This window comes from Aotus nancymaae, unplaced genomic scaffold (assembly GCF_030222135.1).
Source record: "Aotus nancymaae isolate 86718 unplaced genomic scaffold, 86718_ANA_hifiasm-v0.15.2.pri h1tg000081l, whole genome shotgun sequence".
In the NCBI taxonomy this organism is placed as follows: Eukaryota; Metazoa; Chordata; class Mammalia; order Primates; family Aotidae; genus Aotus; species Aotus nancymaae.
The window spans coordinates 1,795,753-1,817,868 of record NW_026988496.1 but is presented as its reverse complement, the minus strand read 5'-3'; positions in this window follow the sequence as shown (position 1 = coordinate 1,817,868).

The following is a 22,116-nucleotide window of genomic DNA, read 5'->3' as shown; positions in this document are numbered from 1 at the left end:
CCAAGCACAGAAAGACAAACATTGCATGTTCTCACTTATTTGTGAGATCTAAAAATCAAAACAATTGAACTCATGGACATAGAGAGTAGAAGGATGGTTACCAGAAGCTGAGAAGGGTGGTGGGAGCTGGGGGAAAAGTGGGGATGCTTAATGGGTACAAGAAATATGTAAAAAATGAATAAGACCTACTATTTGATAGCACAATAGGGTGACTATACTCAATAATAACTTAATTGTACATTTTTAAATAACTTAAGGCCAGGCACGATGTCTCACACTTGTAATCCCAGCACTTTGGGAGGCCAAGGCAAGCGAATTGCTTGAGCTCAGGAATTTAAGAACATCCTGGGAAACACAGAGAAATGCCATCTCAACAAAAAATACAAAAATTAGCTGTGCATGTGTTGGGAAAAGCAACAAAGGAGAAACGAGTTACAAAGTGCCTACATTCATTGGTTATGAGTAACACATAAACAAGGAACAACAAACTGCAGAAGGCCGCAGGAGGCCTCTGAGGAGGAAGGCCTCTTCATGCCTCATGCTCCGGTGCAGGGTGACCTCGGCTTTGTTACCATAAACATTGTGCTCAAGGATGTAAAATCCCTTTGTAGCACTATGACATAGCCAGACTTGTAGGCTCCTTGTAAGGTCCGTGGTGTTCCATCAGCTGTACATAGATAATAAGCTAAAGATAACCATATATTCTTGTTTTGTGAAACTCCCAAACCACCACTGTTATCAATCCCTAGGATGGCACATCAGTTCTGGCTCACTGATTCACTTCCGGCTCACTGATTCACTCCATCATCACTCCACCCCTACCCTGTAGATCAAAGTGATTGTAATGAATAAATAAGTGTGGATGATCAGAGCTCTGGGCCTTCACTGTAACCTCCAAAGTAATAAAGTGATGGCCCCCTGGTCCCACTGTCTCTCCTAATCTGTCTTTTTCTCACTCCTTTGCACCCACAGGTAATATAGGTCTGGCTCCCTACATTCTGGTGCACAACGTGGGGCTCATGGATCCCTACGTTCTGGCACCCAGTGTGTGGGGCTCATGGACTCCCTACATTCTGGTACCCAATGTGTGGTGCTCATGGATTCCCTACATGCATGGTGGCAAACGCTTGTAGTCCCAGCTACTTGGGAGGATGAGCTGGGAGGATGAGCTACGAGGGTCACTTGACCCTGGGAGGTGGAGGCTGCAGTGAGCTGAAATTGCACCACTGCACTCCAGCCTGGGAAATGGAGCCAGGCCCTGTTTCAAAAAATAAAATAAAATAACTTAAAAGAGTATAATAGGATTGTTTATAACTCAAAGAATGAATGAATGCTTCAGGAAATGGATACCCCATTCTCCATAATGGGCTTATTTCACATTACATGCCTGTATAAAAACATCTCATGTACCCCATAAATATATAAACCTACTATGTGTCCATGAAAATTAAAAAGAAAAGAAAGAAAATGGGCCGGGCACCGTGGCTCACGCCTATAATCCCAGCACTTTGGGAGGCCAAGGCAGGTGGATCACTTGAGGTCAGGAGTTCAAGACCAGCCTGGCCAACATGGTGAAATCCCATCTCTACTAAAAATACAAAAAAATTAGCCAGGCATGATGGCACATGTGAGTAATTCCAATTACTCGGGATGCTGAGATGGGAGAATCACTTGAACCCAGGAGGCAGAGGTTGCAGTGAGCTGAAATCAAGCCACTGTACTCCACCCTGGGCAACAGAGACTCCATCTCAAATTTTTTTAAAAAAATGTACTATATATACACAATAGAATACTCTTCAGCCATAAAAAAGAATGAGATCCTGTCATTTGCATCAACACGAATAGAACTGGAAGTCATTATGTTAAGTGAAATAAGCCAGGCACAGAATTACACATTGTGCATGTTCTCACTTATTTGTGAGAGTTAAAAATTAAAACAATTGAACTCATGGAGATAGAGGGTAGAATGAGGCTGGGAGAGGTTGTTGGGGGGGATGGGTAGGACAGGAAGGGAAAATGGCTAATGGGGTACAAAAAAATAGAATGAATAAGATCTCGTATTTGATAGCATAACAGGATGACTATAGGCAACAATTTAATTCTACACTGGAAGATGAAAGAGTATAATCAGATTGTTTGCAATACAAAGGATAAATGTTTGAGGTGATGGATACCTTATTTACCCTGGTATAATTATTACACACTGTATGCTTGTATCAAAAATATCCCATATACCCCATAAATATATACATCTACTATGTATCCACTTACAATTAATTAACAATTAAGTATTTATATTAAATGTGTGTGTGTGTGTGCATGTGTGTGTGTGTGTGTGTGTGTGTGCCAGGAGCACAGGTTCATGCCTATAATCCCAGCACTTTGGGAGGCCAAGGTGGGCAATCACTTGAGGTCAGGAGTTCAAGACCGGCCTGGCTAATGTAGTGAAACCTCATCTCTACTAAAAATACAAAAAAAAAAAAAAAATAGCTGTACGTGGTGGAGTTTGTCTGTAGTCCCATCAATTCAAGAGGCTGAGGCAGGACAATCATTTGAACCTGGGAGACAGAGTTTGCAGTGAGCAGAAATGGTGCCACTGCACTCCAGCCTGGGCAACAGAGTGAGACTCCTCAAAAAAATGAAAATGTGGTACCTATAAACCGTGGAGCACTATTTGGCCATAATAAAGAATGAGATCCAGTCACTGCAACAACATGGATGGAACTGGAGATCATTATGTTCAATGAAATAAGCCAAGCACAGAAAGACAAACGTTGCATGTTCTCACTTATTTGTGAGATCCAAAAATCAAAACGATTGAACTCATGGACATAGAGAGTAGAAGGATGGTTATCAGAGACTGAGAAGGGTAATGGGAGCCAGGGGAAAAGTGGGGATAGTTAATGCATACAAAAAAAATGTTAAAAAATGAATAAGACCCACTATTTGATAGCACAATAGGGTGACTATACTCAATAACTTAATTGTACGTTTTTATATAACTTAAGGCTAGGCACAGTGGCTCACACTTGTAATCCCAGCACTTTGGGAGGCGGAGGCAAGTGGATTGACTGAGCTAAGGAATTCAAGAACATACTGAGAAACATAGAGAAACCCCATCTCAACAAAAAGTACAAAAAATTAGCTGTCCATGGTGGCAAACGCTTGCAGTGCCAGCTACTTGAGAGGATGAAGTAGGAGGATCACTTGAACATGGGAGGCGGAGGCTAGAGTGAGCTGAGATCCCACCACTGCACTCCAGCCTGGGAAATGGAGCCAGGCCCTATTTCAAAAAATATAACTTAACAGAGTATAATTGGATTGTTTATAACTCAAAGGATAAATGCTTAAGGTACTGGATACCCCATTCTCCGTAATGTGCTTGTTTCACATTGCATGCCTGTATCAAAACATCTCATGTACCCCATAAATATATAAACCCACTATGTGCCCATGAAAATTGTTTTTTGGGTTTGTTTTGTTTTGTTTTTTAGATGGAGTCTTGCTCTGTCGCCCATACTGGAGTGCAGTGGCACAATCTTGGCTCACTGCAACCTCCACCTGCCAGGTTCAAGCAATTCTCCTGCCTCAGCCTCCCAAGTAGCTGGGACTACAGGTGCATGCCACTATGCCCATCTAATTTTTTGTATTTTCAGTAGAGACGGGTTTCACCACGCTGGCCAGGCTGGTCTCGAATTCCTGACCTTGTGATCCGCTTGCCTAGGCCTCCCAAAGTGCTCAGATTACAGGCATGAGCCACCGCACTCAGCGCCATGAAAATTAAAAAGAAAAAATAAAGAAAATGGGTCTGGCACGGTGGCTCACACCTGTAATCCCAGCACTTTAGAAGGCCGAAGCAGGTGGATCACTTGAGGTCAGGGGTTCAAGACCAGCCCGGCCAACATGGTGAAATCCCGTCCCTACTAAAAATACAAAACATTAGCACATACGTGTAATCCCAGTTACTTGGGAAGCTGAATCGGGAGAATCACTTGAATCCATGAGGTGGAGGTTGCAGTGAGCCAAAATTGCACCACTGCACTCCAGCCTGGGCAACAGTGACTCCATCTCAAAAAAAAAAAAAAAACCCCAAAAAACAAAAAACAACATTACTAACACCAAATTATACATTTCTCAGAATGTATCCCTGTCCTTAAGATTAGATGCATGCCTCTAATCTTTCTCTTTCGATTTAGGACAGATCATTTTTATCTTTAGATAATGATACAGCTAATGCTGAATTTGCTTTTTTTCTTTCACACCATACTAGTTATTCGTTTTGAACTCTTTGCCCCCCAAAGCCCCTCAGTCTTTTTTAAAATATTTATTTATTTAGACAAGGTCTCACTCTATTGCCAGGCTGGAGTGCAGTGGTGTGATCTTAGCTCACTGCAGCCTCTGCCTCCCAGGTTCAAGCCATCCCCCCACCTCAGCTTCCTGAGTAGCTGAGAATACAGGTGTGCATCACCATTCCCGGCTAAGTTTTGTATTTTTAGTAGAGACAGAGTTTCACCATGTTTCCCAAGCTGGTCTCCTGAGCTCCTAAACTCAAGCTATCTGCCTGCCTAGGCCTTCCAGAGTGCTGGGATTATAAGCATGAGCCACCAGGCCTGGCCTCAGTCTTTTAAAAATGTATGCTGCTGTCAAGAGATATCTTGACGGTTATGCATTGGTGCAGTTAGTTTTGAAGACTTAACTGCAGGACTATACTTTTTTCCTACATTAATCCCATTGCTACTACCAGAGATTCAATTTCTGTTCCTTATTATATAATCTATCTTATTTGCGATCTTTCCTCAGCTTCTTCATCCAAATCATTTATAAAACTGTTAAATAGGACAGGGCCAAGGACAAAATGTTATGCTGTTACAAACCTTACTTCAAGCTGACACCAAACCATTAAGATTTGGTTATGCTTGTGCAATCTGCCTGATATGCTTTTGTCTCCAAAGTCTGACAACCATCTCTTGTTCTATATTGGGCATTATCCCTAGGTTTAGAATTTCTGGTTCTCCTTTTGGAAGAGCTCTTGGGGGTCAACATATATGCATTTCTGTTATGAACTCTCCTGTTCACCTTTGAGGCTGCCTTCTATACGTTGAACAGTGTTTGATGCCACCCTGTCCTCCTGTTTCTGACCTATGGCCTCCAGGGTTTACTCTCCAAAGCACTTTTTCTTTCTCTCCTTCTCTCCTTCCCTTTGTTCCTCCTTCTTCCCTCCTTTTCTCCCTCCCACTCTTTTTTCATTTTCTTTATGACAAATTAACTTTACTGAAGTGTAACTTACATACAATAAAATTCACACATTTTAAGCGTGCAGGTTGATGCTTTTTTTTTTTGCAAATGTATCCCATCTAAACACCACTCCAATCAAGAAACTGAACATTCTCATCTCCTTAGAAAATTTCATCATGCCCCTTTGCATTCATTCTGTCCCTCATGCTCCACCCCAGGCAATCACTGTTGGGGACTCCTGTCATAGAGTGTACTTACACAAGATGGTATAGCCTACTACACATCTAGGCTATACGGTATAGCCTATTGCTTCTAGGCTACAAACCTATACATCATGTTACTGTACTGAATACTGCAGGAAACTAACATAATGATAAGTATGTGTGTATCTAAACATATCTAAACCTAGAAAAGGTAAGTAAAAATATGATATAAAAGATTTTAAATGACTGGGTACAGTGGCTCACAACTGTAATCCTAGCACTTTGGGACACCGAGGAAGGAGGATTGCTTGAGCCCAGGAGTTCAAGACCAACCTGGGCAACACAGGGAAATCCTGTCTCTACAAAAAATTTAAAAATTATCTGGACATGATGGTGCATGTCACCAGGGCTGGAATGCAGTGGGGTAGTCTCGGCTCACTGCAACCTTTGTCTCACAGGCTCAAGCCATCCACCAACCTCAGCCTACCGAGTAGCTGGGACCACAGGCGCTTGCCACCATGCCAGGATAATTTTTTATATTTTTGGTAGAGACAGGGTTTTACCATGATTCCCAGGCCAGTCTCAAACTCCTGAGCTCAAGTGATCTGCCTGCCTCGGCCTCCCCAAAGTACGAACTTTTTAATTATTTTTAACTTTTTGACTCATTTGTCATAACACTTAGCTTAAAACACAAATATTATACAGCTGTACAAAAATATTTTCTTTCTTTATATCCTTATTCTATAAGCTTTTTTTCTGTTTTTAACATTATTAATTTTTTTTTTTTTTTACTTTTTAAACATTTGGTTAAAAACTAAGACACACACACATTATTAGCCTAGGCTTACACAGCCTCAGGATCATCACTATCACTGTCTTCCACCTCCATATCTTGTCCCACTGGAAGTTCTTCAGGGGCAATAACATGCATGGTCCTGTCATCTCCTATGATAACAATGCCTTCTGGAATACCTCCTGAAGGACCTGCCTGAGGCCATTTTACTGTTAACTTTATTTTTTATAAATAGAAAGAGTACACTCTAAGATGATGATAAAAAATAGTATAAGATAGCATAGTATAGCATAGTGAATACATAAACCAGTAGCATAGTCATTTATTATCACTATCAAGTGTTATGTACTATACATAAATGTACATGCTATAGTTTTAAACAACTGGCAGCACAATCGATTTGTTTACACAAGCATCACCACAAACACATGAGTAATGCATTGCTCTACAACTTTATGGCAGCTCTGACATCACTAGGTGATAGGAACTTTTCAGCTCCATTAAAATCTTCTGGGACCACCATTGTATATGTTGTCCTTTGTTGACTGAAATGTTGTTACGCAGCACATGACTGTATTTTATGCTGATTATATCAAACATAGAGAATTGTGTTCTATTCTGGGTACCACACTTTAGAAATAACGTGAAAAGAATAGAGCATGTTTAAAGGATGGTACAAAAAATGATAAGGAGACTGGAAACCAGGTAATACAAGGAATGTTTGAACAAACTGATAATGCTCAATCTGAAGACACTTTCCAGGGTATATGATAAGTTAACTTCAAATAGTTAAGATGACATGCATAAAAGGAGTTTATTTAGCCCCAATGGATGTAATAATCTAGAAAATTTCTATTCCTTCTTGGTCTTGAATATTTTTTTAAGACAGGATCTCACTCTGTCACCCAGGCTAGAGTATAGTGGAGCAATTAAGGCTCACTGCAGCCTTGACCTCCTAGGCTCAAGTGATCCTCCCACCTCTGGCTCCTGAGACTACTACAGGCAGGCAACATCACATCCAGCCTTTTTTTTTTTTTGGTAAAGACAGGGTCTCTTACCCAGGCTGGTCTGAAACTCATGGGCTCAAGTGCTCCTCCTGCCTCAGCATTCCAAAGTGCTGGGATTACAGGTGTGAGCCACCAGGCCTGGCCTTGGTCTTGAAAATTTATTGAGATTGGTGATACAAAAAAAGACTGGTGTTATGTCAATTCTCCCTAAGAAGGAATGAACTATAGCTACTCCTAAAAGCCACTGGATAGGCTTTTATGGTCCATTTTTACAAAACTTGACTGAAAAGTTTATGTGTGCATAAGAGAAAACTCAAACAGCCAATAAGTCTATGAAAATACACCAACTTCACTAGCTATCAGGAAAATATAAGTCAAAACAACACCCATGTAAGATGATAACATGTGGGAAAATGAAACTGCCTGAGGAGTATACAGGAACTCTCTGCACTATCTTTGCAACTTTTCTGTAAATCTAAAATTATTCCAAAATAAAACGGTAAATAAAAACAACAACATTCTTCAAAATTGTAAAATTTTAAAAGTCTGACAATATCAAATATTAGTACAGATATGGGGAAAAGGGAGTTTAAATTGTTAATACCATTTTGGAAAGCAATTTGGCAAATCTATAAAGTTAAAGATGCTCATAGCTTTTGATTCAGCAATTACACTCATAAATGTAAACTCTAGAACTGCACTGTCCAATATGGTAGCCACTAGCCACATATGACTGTTGAGCACTTGAAACGTGGCTGATCAAAAATGAGACGTGCTTTAAGTATAAAATACATGCCAGACTCCAAAGACTTTGTACCAAAAAATATAGAATGTAAAATAACCTATAAATAATTTGTATATTGATTATATGTTATAATGATAACATTTTGGATATACTGAGCTGAATAGATTGGATCATTAGAATTAATTTCATCTGTTTAAACATTTTTAATACGGCTACTAGAAAATATAAAATTTTATGTTTTTGCACCTTATGTCAGTTGAACAGCAGTGCCCTAGAGCCTCACCTATCAGTAGCTCAAGAAATATATCAATGTAGTGAGTTATACTCAGCATTTTTTTTCAGTCAGATCTATGGCTGAATACCCAGCATCTTTTTAATGAGAAAGAATAGAATAGAAAATATCATAGTCTACTGCATGTAATAAGGGTAAAACTTGTTTTATTAAACTTTTGACATAGTATGTATGTACTGGGATGTGATCAAAGCATTTTTTGCCATGAGTGGTAGTCAAAGATGTTTTTGAAAGTTTCTGCTAAACTCTCAGAAACACAGTGTTCCTTGTAGCATTGTTTGTAATAGGAAATATTTGAAACAATTTTTAAGGAGATTGAAAGGATAAATTGTGGTACATTTACATTCAATGAAACACTACTCAGCAGTGGAAATAAATGAACTAAAAGTATTCGTATCGGTAAATATCAAAAACACAACACCGAGCAAAAAGAGGGAAAAAAGGAGACAAGCTGCAGGAAAAAGAAACTGTATAAAATAATCATTTATATAAAATGTAAAAAGAAAAATGGTACACGAAATCATTTAGTTATTTGAAACATCTGAAGCATATGGCAAACTTAAGACTTGACTAAATTCAGTGGTAGGTACACAGATTTCATTGTATTATTTTCTATACTCTTCTGTGTGATTCAAATATTTATGTAAATACAAAGTCTCAAATATTAGCTACTTAAAAGTCATAGTCCCTATTTCATCTTTATACCTTTAAGGTATTATATCTGAATTTAAAACTTAGAGTACACAGAAGTGGGCTTTATTTGTTTTAAAATAACAAGTATTGGCTGGGCACGGTGGTTCACACCTGTAATCCCAGCACTTTGGGAGGCCGAGGCAGGTGGATCACGTGAGGTCAGGAGTTCAAGACGAATCTGACCAACATGGTGAAACCCTGTCTCTACTAAATACAAAAAAAATTAGCCAGGTGTGGCTGCGCAAGCCTGTAGTCCCAGCTACTTGGGAGGCTGAGGCAAGAGAATCCCTTGAACCTAGGAGGCAGAGGTTGCGGTGAGTCAAGATGGCGCCACTGCACTCTAGCCTGGGCAACAAGAACAAAACTCAAAACTCTTTGTCTCAAAAAACAAAAAAAAAGTATTAACAAAATACTGACCTAAACTTTTTTAAATCATAGATTCGTAGCCACATTTCTTACCACATATTTCATTATTATATGAATGTGAAGGTACCACAGGTCTCATTATTCCCCAGAAGCAAAGAAAGTACCATAAACTCTCCTATATCTGGCATGGTTGAGGAATTTGGTGTTCTGGTCAGTCAAATTGCTTTTGTTTATTAAGAGTTCCCGGGCCGGGCGCGGTGGCTCACGCCTGTAATCCTAGCACTTTGGGAGGCCGAGGCGGGTGGATCACGAGGTCAAGCGAGACCATCCTGGTCAACATGGTGAAACCCCGTCTCTACTAAAAATACAAAAAATTAGCTGGGCATGGTGGCACGTGCCTGTAATCCCAGCTACTCAGGAGGCTGAGGCAGGAGAATTGCCTGAACCCAGGAGGGGGAGGTTGCAGTGAGCCGAGATCGCGCCATTGCAGTCCAGCCTGGGTAACAAGAGCGAAACTCCATCTCAAAAAAAAAAAAAAAAAAGGTTCCCATTAAAAGCAAACATGGATTACCAATTTTCAAAAGAATTAAGACGTAATAAAATGCACTTAAATCTAAAACTACACAGGATATAATTTATTTTTCACGAATGATTATAGTAGGGCACTCCAAGATCTTGCAGTAATTTTTTAAACTCATTTTTATTGCAATAGATGTATCTTTCAGATTAAATGTTTTATTTTGCATGCCATAAAAATCCTGAAAAAAACAAGTTATGAATTATGAATTCTGTCTCCCTACACTAGTTCATAAAAGGTTCCCAGTGTGTTAAAAATCGATGTTGTTTCTGGTACATAAATAAGAAAGCCTGGAGCTGCAGACACTGCAAAGAGACAAAACTAAGAAACGAAATATTTAGATCTTAAATAAGCAGCAGTTTGACATTATTTTTTACTACCACATAAAGCTACGTACCTCTAAAGTCCATGGAAAGAAAATCATCGTCCATTTTTAAATCTCTGGCTCAAGCCTATGAAATAATAACATTTTTAATACTCTGTTTTATCCCCTAGTTTCTCAACAAATTTCTATCCATTGAAATGTTTCCCGTTACTTGTTGTCCAACAAGAGAAAAAAAGGCTGAGTAAAGTTAAAAGCCCATGAAAGGGTTTGTGAGGGTCAGGGCCAGGCTACCAAATTACATAAAAGGGACCTTTTCCTACTGTAAGTCTGCCTGGCAACAGGGGAAGCGGGGCTGAGTGGTATCCTGTGATTGGTCTGGCTGGTTCTCTCTGCTTCCTTCTGATTGGTTCAAAATCCACTTCTGCTACCAACGGCAATTCAAAGCATCCAATCACTCCCAGTCTTTTTTCCCGCTCTCTGAGAAAGCTAGCACCTTCAGCATCCCATCCCCAACGGTCATCAGCAGCCCCGCTTCGACATAATTTAGGTCCTTCAGCATCTAAACTACAATGACTACCATCTCCAGTTTTCAGTGGCCCACCACCGCTCCCCATACACCTCCATTCTCGTCAAAAAAACATTACGTTGCCCCCAACGGTCAACAGTCCCGCTTCGACATAATTTAGGTCCTTCAGCATCTAAACCACAATGACTGCCATCTCCGGTTTTCAGTGACCCACCACCGCTCCCCATTTGCCTCCATCCCTGTCAAAAAACATTACATTCGTTGCCCCCAACGGTCATCAGCAGTCCCGCTTCGACGTGATTTAGGTCTTTCAGCATCTAAACAACGACTCCTATTTCCTGTTTTCAGTGGCCCACCACTGCTCCCCATACGCCTCCATCCTCGTCAAAAAAACATTACTTTTGCCCCTCTTTCGTTCACCTTGAGAGCCACCAGCAGTTCGGTAGTACAAAGTCACTGCCTCAGGGCCACTCTAAAAAGTGTTAGCCTGATAGCTATAATATATTCTTGCTAGTTATAAACTACCCAACTAACCTCTGTTTTTAGCCTAATCTAGCCCTTCCTGCCCACAAAATCACTCACCTCAGCCGCAGCGACCAACGCCGCGTTTGTTCTCTCCACAGCCTCCTTCCACAGCGCACGAGGACGAGGACGCTCGGAAAGCGCCGCCCCCTAGGGACGTTAGCGACGTCAGCGACGTCACGCTAGGCCGCTAAAGCCACTCCCACTTGGCCTTTACCCTGTGTCAGGGCGCCTAAGCTTTAGGACCCAGTCTAAACCTTACATCCTGGGGATGCAGTTCAGAGAGTCAGTTACTGGGCAAGTTCAGGGTGAGAATCACTGAGATTAAGCAAGTGTGATGTAATACTGAAAGCATACTACAATGAATTGAGGAAAAGTGCAAATGGCCAGGATTACAGAAAAAAAGAGCGGGACTTCACACACACACAAAAAAAGAACAGGAAAAGAAATAAAGCAAGTAGACATTGTTGACCACTGGTTGTGAAAGAGTGGCAAAGGCCAGAAATAGCAGAAATAGAAGCTGAGGAGACTAGTTGAGGCCAGTCTGAGCAACAAGCCAGACTGCACCTACACCAAAAAAAAAGAAAGAAAAAGAAAAAAAAAAAAAGCCGAGTGTGATGGCATGCGCTTGTAGTCCCAGCTACTTGGGAGGCTGAGGTGGAAAGGTCACTTGAGTCTGAGAGTTTAGGTCCGATGAGCCATGATCCCGCCACTGCACTCCAGCCTGGGCGACAGCAAGACCATGTCTCTTAAAAATAAAAAATAAGCCCGGCGCAGTGGCTCACGCCTGTAATCCCAGCACTTTGGGAGGCTGAGGTGGGCAGATCAACTGAGGTCGGGAGTTCGAGACCAGCCTAACCAACATGGAGAAACCCCGTCTCTCCTAAAGATACAGAATTAGCCGGGTGTGGTGGCGTATGCCTGTAATCCCAGTTACTCGGGAGGCTGAGGCAGGAGAATCGCTTGAACTGGGGAGGCGGAGGTTGCGGTGAGCCGAGATCACGCCATTACACTCCAGCCTAGGCAACAAGAGCGAAACTCCGGCTCAAAAATAAATAAACAAACAAATAAATAGAAAAATTAAAAATTAAAAAACCTTGTAGTTCCAAGACATGTTTCTGCTGCCCTGCCTTTGTCCGATCATTAGGAAACTACCTAATTACTCTCCTGCAGGCTCACAGCAAGCTTGCATGTCCCATTCATTTCCAAACCAAATGGCTTGAGGGGTGGAATATGTAAGTAAAATTTTGATTCCAGCTAAATCTAAGCATGATGCTAATCTCCACTCAGAGGCAACAGTGTGAAAACATGATGCCTCCAGATTTGTAGATAACACAAATTCAAAACATTAATAAGCCTCCCACTTCTTCCTATATACCCCTCTTTTAAGCCTTGTGTACCTCGGGGCAGATGTGGAGCTGGCTAACAGCATAAAGAAAAGAGACTGTGGCTCTAGTTTCTGGGAGCATTAACAGAGTTCCTTCCTGACCCTGAAAGTCACTGCCTCAGGGCCACTCTAAAAAGTGTTGGCCTGATGGCTATAATATATTCTTGCTAGTTACAAACTACCCAACTAACCTCTGTTTGAAGCCTAATCTAGCCCTTTCTGCCCACAAAATCACTCACAACAAAATCAGTCATTAGATCTTATGGAAAAGATGAGGTTTCTAAAAGTAATTTATTTTCCCTCTTCAAAATTGTATCTAGATTACACAGTATAATGAAGAAAAATGGGAAAACAGAAAGTACTGCTATTAATTCCTCTTTTTTTTTTTTTTTTTTTTTGAGACGTAGTTTCGCTCTTGTTACCCAGGCTGGAGTGCAACGGTGAGATCTCGGCTCACCGCAACCTCCGCCTCCTGGGTTCAGGCAATTCTCCTGCCTCAGCCTCCTGAGTAGCTGGGATTACAGGCACGTGCCACCATGCCCAGCTAATTTTTTGTATTTTTAGTAGAGACGGGGTTTCACCATGTTGACCAGGATGGTCTCGATCTCTTGACCTCGTGATCCACACGCCTCAGCCTCCCAAAGTAATTCCTCTTCTTTTGCATCCTGCAATTTGGTATGTCTTTATTTCATAACCCTCGATTGCCATATTAGGGAAAGAATTCTGGTGAAAAGGAGCAGTAGAGTATGCCACAGTTGACTGACTCTCCATGCACCACATACTATATGGCCTTGAGCCAGCTTTAAGAATCTTACCATCTCAACTGGGTACGGTGATTCATGTCTGTAATCCCAACACTTTGGGAAGCCAAGGTAGAAGGACTCCTTGAGCCCAGGAGTTTAAGACCAGCCTGGGCAACATAGTAAGACTTTGTCTCTATACCAAAAAAAAAAAAATTAAAATTAAAATTAAAAAAAAGGTTGGGTGCAGTGTCTCATGCCTGCAATCCCAGCACTTTGGGTGGCCAAGGTGGGAGGATCACTTGAGCCCAGGAGTTCGAGACCAGCCTGGGCAAAATAATGAGACCATGGCTCTATTTTTTTTTTTTTTTTTTTTTTTTTTTGATGAAATCTCTCTCTCTCACCCAGGCTGGAGTGCAATGGCATCCTGGTTCACTGCAACCTCCACCTCCCAGGTTCAAGTGATTCTCCTGCCTCAGCCTCCTAAGTAGCTGGAATTACAGGCACTGGCCACTACGCCCAGCTAATTTTTGTAGTTTTAGTAGAGACGGGTCTGGTCTCTCCTGACCTCAGGTGATTGGCCTGCCTCTGCCTCCCAAAGTGCTGGGATTACAGGCGTCAGCCACTGTGCCCTCCCTCTATTTAAAAAATAAATTTTTTAAAGAATTTTAGCACCTCAACTTCCTCATCTGTACAATGGGAATAAAAGTAATTCTAGGCTTCTGGTTCAATGGAATAATGCACATAAAGCATCTAGAACAATGGGTGGCTGGCATATAGTAGTAGTCACTTAACAAATGTTAGTTCCCATTGTCATTTCCCATTTCCTGGTTGACAAAGTCCCTACTTCCATCATCCCACCTAAGCACCTGGTTCCCCCATAGCTTCTTTGTTCATGGATGAACAGATGAACAAACAAGGTGATAATTAGACTTCAGCTCTCAAGACTACAAGCAGCCCTTTCACGTGCATCTTAGAGTTCTTAATGATTAATAATGTCTGTAGTAGAATGGATATTATATTACTGAGGATTATATACAGCATATAGGAATCACATGACTCTATTGATGAATACCGCTTGTAAATATGACCCCAAAGTTAGGGCTACTGAGCTGACACAAGTGCACTGAAAGGGCCAGTGAATAAAGGAAAATGCACAGAAAGGGTGAAAACCCTGATGATGCATGGATATCTTCAATTTTTTTTTTATCCAGATGGCCTTCCTAGATGTTACAAGTAAATAAAAATTTAAAGAAACAGAAGAAAAAAGTAAAAGAGAAAGAGAGAAAATGAGAGGAGATAAAAGAAGCAGGTGCGTATTGAGGTGGATATGCAAGAGTGAGCAGTAAAATGCCATTAAGTGGCACTCAACATGCTGTGAATTATCTTCCTTTACCCTAACATAAGCTGTAAGTTTTCAGTCCTACCCTTTAACAAAATGTTACAGAAATGGTGAAATACATAGTACATAAGATGGGTGAACAGCTTGGACTCTAATGAGAGTCTATTAAGACCCGCATTAATAGAGTGGATTAAAAGATATTAAGCAACCAAGGATGCAAATTAGTTAATAAAGTAGCATTAGGTCCTGTTAAAAGAAGAAAAAGACTTCCAAAATAAACATGCAATTATAGTCAGGAAAATTCTAAAAACAAAATTATTAATGGAGTGAGGAAGAGGAGCTTCTTCCAGATATCAAAACGATTACAAATAAAATTGTGTGGTGATAGTGCAGACAGATAAATGAACAGAATAGAGTTCAGAAACAGATCCAAATATATATAGAAATTATTTAAATCAGTGGGGCAAAGAATTATTCACGAAAAAGTACTGAAATGACTGGATAGCCATTTGTTAAAAAAAAAACAACTAGATCCTTACCTCTCATTTCATATACCAAAATAAATTCTACATTAATCAAAAATTAAATTCAATCATAACGTTTGTATTAAAAAGTAGGTGTGAATATCTTATAGTTTTATTAATGTACTACGATGCCATCGTTTATATATTTATTTATTTTTTATTTTACCTAGTTGAGAAGATCTAAATATGATCTGGAAACCCAAATCAGAAAGAAAAAACAGTAAGTTTTACTACATAAAAAATAACTCTTCTGAGTGGCACTATAAGCAAGGTTGAAACCACAGATTAAAAAAAGATTTTTTCAACATATGTAACAGATAAAGACTTAACATCTCTAACATAAAAAGAGCTCTTTAAATTAAAAAGAAAAAGACAAATACTCTAGTAAATAAAAGCTCAAAGGTCATGATCAGACAAATTACGCAGGTAGAAATACAACCAATAAATACATAAAAAGATACTCGATTGAGTGAGATGGCACATGCCTGTAATCCCAGCACTTTGGCAGGCTGAGGCCGAAGGATTGCTTGAGTCCAGGAGCTAGAGACCAGTCTGGAGAATGTTGTGAGACTTTGTCTCTAAACAAAATTAGCCAGGCGTGGTGACACATGCTTGTAGTCCCAGCTACTCGGGAGGTTGAGGTGAGAGGATCGCTTGAGCTCAGGAGGTGGAGATTGCAGTTAGCCAAGATCGCACCACTGCACTCCAGTGCAACAGAGTGATCCTTGGCTCAAATATTAATTAATTAATTAAGACTTTTAAAATAAAATAAAAAAGATACTCAACCTCACTAGTAATCGTGGAAATTCAAATTAAAGCAAGGTACATTTTTCATCTATCAGATTGGCAAAGGTTAAATAGATTAAGAACACCTTAAATTTGGCAAAATACACATAACAGGCATTCTTGGGCACTGTTGGTAAGAGTACAAATTAAATTAATGCAACTTTATGGAAGAAAGGCAGCTTGGCAATATGTATCAAAATCTTAAATATGTGTACTCTGTCACCCAACAATTACCTGAGGCAAGAGAACCACTTGAACCCAGGAGGCGGAGGTTGCAGTGAGCCCAGATGGTGACAAGGCACTCCAGCCTGGGCGACAAAGGAAGATTCCATCTCAAAAAAAAAAAAAAGAAAGAAAGAGAGAAAAAGAAAACTTCCGTGATGGTTCAAATCCAGGTGCTCTCTCCAAAAAAAAAAAAAAAAAAAAAAACTATTGAGAAAACAATCAGGCTTGATGCATGCCTCGAATCTGTAACCCCAGCACTTTGGGAGGTCAAAGTACGAGGACCACTTGAGGCCAGTAGTTTGAGACTAGCCTGGGTAGCATAGAGAGACTCTCGTCCTTACAAAATATTTAAAAAGTTTAAAAAAAAAAAAAACTTTGTTGTAAAAACAATTTTATAGTTATAAAACTAGGGAATTGTCTATATTCTACTGTTGAGAATTTAGAAGAAAAATGTTTCCAGAAAAGGTATATATTTATGTAAAATTGAATGCATATTTAAACAAAAATGTCTGGAATAGTATTTACCAAAATGTCAACAATATTTATCTCTGAGTGGTGAGCTTTGAGAGAATTTTACTTTCTTTATATTATATACATATATACATACATATATATATATATGTATTTTTTTTTTGAGACGGAGTCTCACTCTGTCCCCCAAGCTGGAGTACAGTGGCATGATCTCAGCTCACTGCAACCTCCGCCTCCGTGGTTTAAGTGATTCTCCTGCTTCAGCCTCCCGAGTAGCTGGGACTATAGGCATGTGCCATCACTCCCGGCTCATTTTTGTGTTTTTGGTAGAGATGGGGGTCTCTCCATTGTCAACAGTCTGGTCTTGAACTCCCAACCTCAGAGGATCCACCTGCCTTAGCCTCCCTGAGTGCTGGGATTACAAGTATGAGCTATTGTACCCAGCCCCATTTTTCATGTTTTTAATTTTCTACAATGAACACATATTTTTATCATTAGAGAGAAAAAGAGACACTATTTTCATTTTTTAAAATCCACAGGAAAATGAAGGGGTTTTATCTGATGGGCATGCATTTTCTCAATAAAGTATGAGGCAAAGTCAACAGCAGAGAGTAGGAGGGAGAGATTCGAAGAATGTGAATAGGATAAGAATGAGTTGTTTCAGAGAATGGGGGAAGATTTTTAGCTATGCTGAAGGCCTAGTTGATTAATGTTGATTATCACTAAGCTTCCCATTGTGTGATTGCCTCCACCAATCCTGAACTATACAGGTTAAAGTAAAGTATAAAGAAGATGACTGTTTGAATTGCTCCAGGAGGTGGGTGGAGGGGAACTATGGAGTATTGCATAGGGAGTTGAAGGTATTTGCAAGAGTCATAATGAAGTCAGGAACTTAAGTAAAAAAGGGAGCAAGCAAAGTTTGGAGGAGGCTGAGTGCAGTAGCTCATGCTTGTAATCCCAACACTTTGGGAGGCCAAGGTGGGAGGCTCGCTTGAGCCCAGGAGTTCCAGACCAGCCTGGGCAACACAGCAAAACCTCATCTCAAATAAAAATTAATAATAAAAAAAATTTGCCAGACATGGTGGCCAGTGCCTGCAGTCCCAACTACTTGCAAGGCTGAGGTGGAAGTGTCACTTGAGCCCAGGAAGTCGAGACTGCAGTGAGCTGTGATCATGCCACTGCACTCCAGCCTGGGTGACAGAGTGAGATCGTGTCTCAAAAAAAAAAAAAAAAAAAAAGATTGGAGGAGTGATGAAAAGAGAGAAAATGTGTGTGGTAGGAGGGGCAGTGAACTGGAGGCTTCATGAGATCAAAGAATTGCAGTCGGATTACTTGAGCCAGTGAGCTAGAAAAGCTTGGTAAGTTTTAGAAAGAGAACTTGATGTGGGGTTTTTTGGCTTACTTTTAATTGAAAAATACTAATTGTATATATTTATAGGATATAATGTGATGTTTCAACACATGTATACGTTGTGGAATGATCAAATGAGGGTAATTAACATATCTGTCACCTCAAATATTTATAATTTCTTCACAGTAAGAACATTTAAAATCTTCTTTCAGCTATTTTGAAATATGCATTAGTTTGTTTTTTTTGGTTTCTTTTTTTGAGACAGGGTCTCACTCTGTAGCCTAGGCTGGAGTACAATGGCACAATTACATCCCACTGCAGCCTCCACCTCCCAGGCTCAGGCGATCCTCCTGCCTCAGGTTCCCCAGTAGCTGTGACCACAGATGTGCACCACCACACTCAATTAGTGTTTTTTGGTTTTTTTTTTTTTTTGGTAGAGACGAGGTCTCGCTATGTTCCTAAACTTCTGGGTTCAAATGATTCTCCAGCCTTCGCCTCCCAAAGTGCTGAGATTACAGGCATAAGCTAGTGCTCCTGGCCCACAATATATTATAATTAATGATAGTCATCTTGCTGTGCAATAGAACGCCATAACTTATTCCTGCTATCTAGTTATAACTTTGTACCCGTTGAGCAATATCTCCCCTTTTACCATCCACCTCCCCACTCCCTCCAGCCTCTGGTAACCACCATTCTACCGTCTACTTCTATGAGTTTGACTTTAGATTCCACATATGAGTGAAATCATATGGTGTTTGACTTTCTGTGCCTGGCTTGTTTTACCTCACTTAACATAGTATCATCTAGGCTCATCCATGTTGTCACAAATGACAGAATTTTATATATATATATATATACACATTTTTTTTTTTTTTGAAATGAAGTCTCGCTCTGTTGCCCAGGCTGGAGTGCAGTGGTGCACGGTCTTGGCTCACTGCAACCTCCGCCTCCCGGGTTCAAGTGATTCTCCTTCCTCAGCCTCCCAAGTAGCTGGGATTACAGGTGCCTGCCACCACACCTGGCTAATTTTTTTGTATTTTTTAGTAGAGATGGGATTTCACCATGTTGGCCAGGCTGGTCTCAAACTCAACCTCAGGTAATCTGTCTGCCTCGGCCTCCCAAAGTGCTGGAATTACAGGCCTGAGCCACTGGGCCCAGCCAGTTTTATTATTTCAAGCCTTACATTTAAGTCTTTAATCCATTTTGAGTTGATTCTTGTATAAGGGATGAGATAAGGGTCCATTTTTACTCTTCTGTATGTAGATATCTAGTTTTCTCAACTCCATTTAGTAAAGAGACTGTCCTTTCCCCTTTGTGTGTTCTTAGTAACTTTGTTGAAAATTAATTCATCATAGATTTGTGGGTTTATTTCTGGACTCTCTATCTAATTCCACTAGTCAATGTGTCTGTTTTTAGGTCAATATTATGCTGCTTGATTACTGCTATAGTTTGAACGTCTTTCTCTTCCAAATCCTTTTTTCTTTTTCTTTTTCTTTTTTGAGACAAAGTCTTGCTCTGTCACCCAGGCTGGAGTGCAATGGTGTGATCTTGACTTACTACAACTTCTGCTTCCTGGGTTCAAGCAATTTTCCTGCCTCAGCCTCCTGAGTAGCTGGAATTAGAGGTGTGCGCCACTACGCCTAGCTAATTTTGTATTTTTAGTAGAGACGGAGTTTCGTCATGTTGACCAGGCTGGTCTTGAACTTCTGACCTCAGGTGATCCGCCTGCCTCAGCCTCCCAAAATACTCGGATTACAGGCATGAGCCACCACACTCAGCCTCTCCTCTAAATCTAATGTTGAAATTTGATCCCCAGTGTTGGAGGTGGGGCCTAATGGGAGGTGTTTGGATAATAAAGGCAGATGTCTCATGAATAGATTATCGCCCTCCTTCAGGGATGTGGGAATAATGAGTTCTCTGTTACTTTCCAGGATAACTGGTTGCTAAAAACAACTTAGCACCTCCCCTCACTACTCTTGGCTTCCTCTCACCATGTGATCGCTGCACGTGTAGGCTCCCCTTACACCACGAGTGGAAGCAGCCCGAGGCTCCTACCAGATGCCAAATCTTGAACTTTTACAAGCAAGACAATTACTATAGCTTTGTAATATATTTTAAAATGTAGTAGTGTGATGCCTCCAGCTTTGTTCTTTTTGGTAAAAAGATTACTTTGGCTACCCGGGATCTTCTGTGGACAATTTAATGTTTGAATTACTAATTTCAGAGCCCTGCATTCTTGCAAGATCTAGGCTATGAGTACAGAACAAGGTACCAGAGGTGGAATTATTTGATCAAATCACAGAATCACTACCTCCTTCATATATCTTAACACTCATCCACACGCTTATTGCCATTGAGTTGCAGGCCCTCGAATTAATGGTCTTTTAAGAGCCTCACTGGAAGGCCGGGTGCGGTGGCTCACGCCTATAATCCCAGCACTTTGGGAGGCCAAGGCGGGTGGATCAGTTGAGGTCAGGATATTGAGGCCATCCTGGCCAACATGGTAAAACCCTGTCTCTACTAAAAATACAAAAATTAGCCAGGCATGGTGACACACACCTGTAATCCCAGCTACTTGGGAGGCTGAGGCAGGAGAATCACTTGAGCCGGGAAGGTGGAGGTTGCAGTGAGCTGAGATTGTACCACTGCACTCCAGCCTGGGCAACAGAGCAAGACTCCATCTCAAAAAAAAAAGAGTCTCACTGGAACTTACCTTTCCTACCTTTCTGTCTTTCCTGCCTTATTTTTTCCACTTCATCCCTTCAAAATCCTAGGCTCTGGGCAAGTTGAATTATAAACTTTCCCATCTTTTTGCCTTTGTGCACAAGATTCCATCCTCCTGGATACTCTCACTCCAATTTATTAAATTACACATTTTACCTACTCTTTAAGCTTTAGCTTAAAAGACTTGACCTCCATGAAGACTTCCTAGAACTCCCTGACAGAACTTCCTCATGTGAATTCTCATGGTACTTCATGCATACCTCTCTTAGGGCATTTATTATTTCCTATTTTGTGTCTTTGTACTTATTTGACTCGATGTGATCTCTGTCTCCTTATGGAGACTAAGATTAGACCATGCCCAAAGCAATTTTCAATTCCATCTTCAAGCATAGTGCCCAAATGTATGAATGTTTCCAAAGTGTGGTATGTGTGATTATTTTAGGTGTTGCACAGCCAAACATTTTTTGATAGTGGGATATTTCTTTTAATGTGTATTAGAAAAGTATTAAATACTTTGCTTTTTATTTATGATCATGGTAAAATGTTTTCCTTTTAAAATAAGTATATTTAAGCTTTAAAATATGGGTTTTTTTAATAGTAAAGGAATTACACAGATAGAGAAAAATTCATGAAGGTTATGCTTAGATGTCTGAAGTCTAAGAAACACTACATTGAATGAAAACTGACTGGAGAACCAAATCACAGAACCACTTTCTCCTTCATATGTGAGTTACTTCAACAGAAGTACCAGGACATATAAGTGTTCCCTATCGACAATTTTCTTCAAGTATATAAATGCAAGAATCACTCATCTTAAAAAAAAAAAAAAGAAGAAGAAGAAGAAGACCAGGCGCGGTGGCTCCTACCTGTAATCCCAGCACTTTGGGAGGCCTAGGCAGGCGGATCAGGGGGTCAGGAGATCAAGACCATCCTCACCAATGTGGTGAAACCCCGTCTCTACTAAAAATACAAAAAACTTAGCTAGGCATGGTGGCGCATGCCTATAGTCCCAGCTACTCGGGAGGCTGAGGCCAGAGAATTGCTTGAATCCAGGAGGCAGAGTTTGCAGTGTTGCGCCACTGCACTACAGCCTGGGCGACAGTGCGAGACTCCGTCTCAAAAAAAAAAAAAAATCTCCTCTTCTCTTCCCTCTAGCTACTGCCTGAAATGCTAACCTATAGCCCCTTGGGCCCACTTCCTCATCCTCTAGATTCACTCAACACACTGCAACACAGCTTCCACCCCCAACCCCTGACACTTGGAATGAGTAATTATCTCCTAA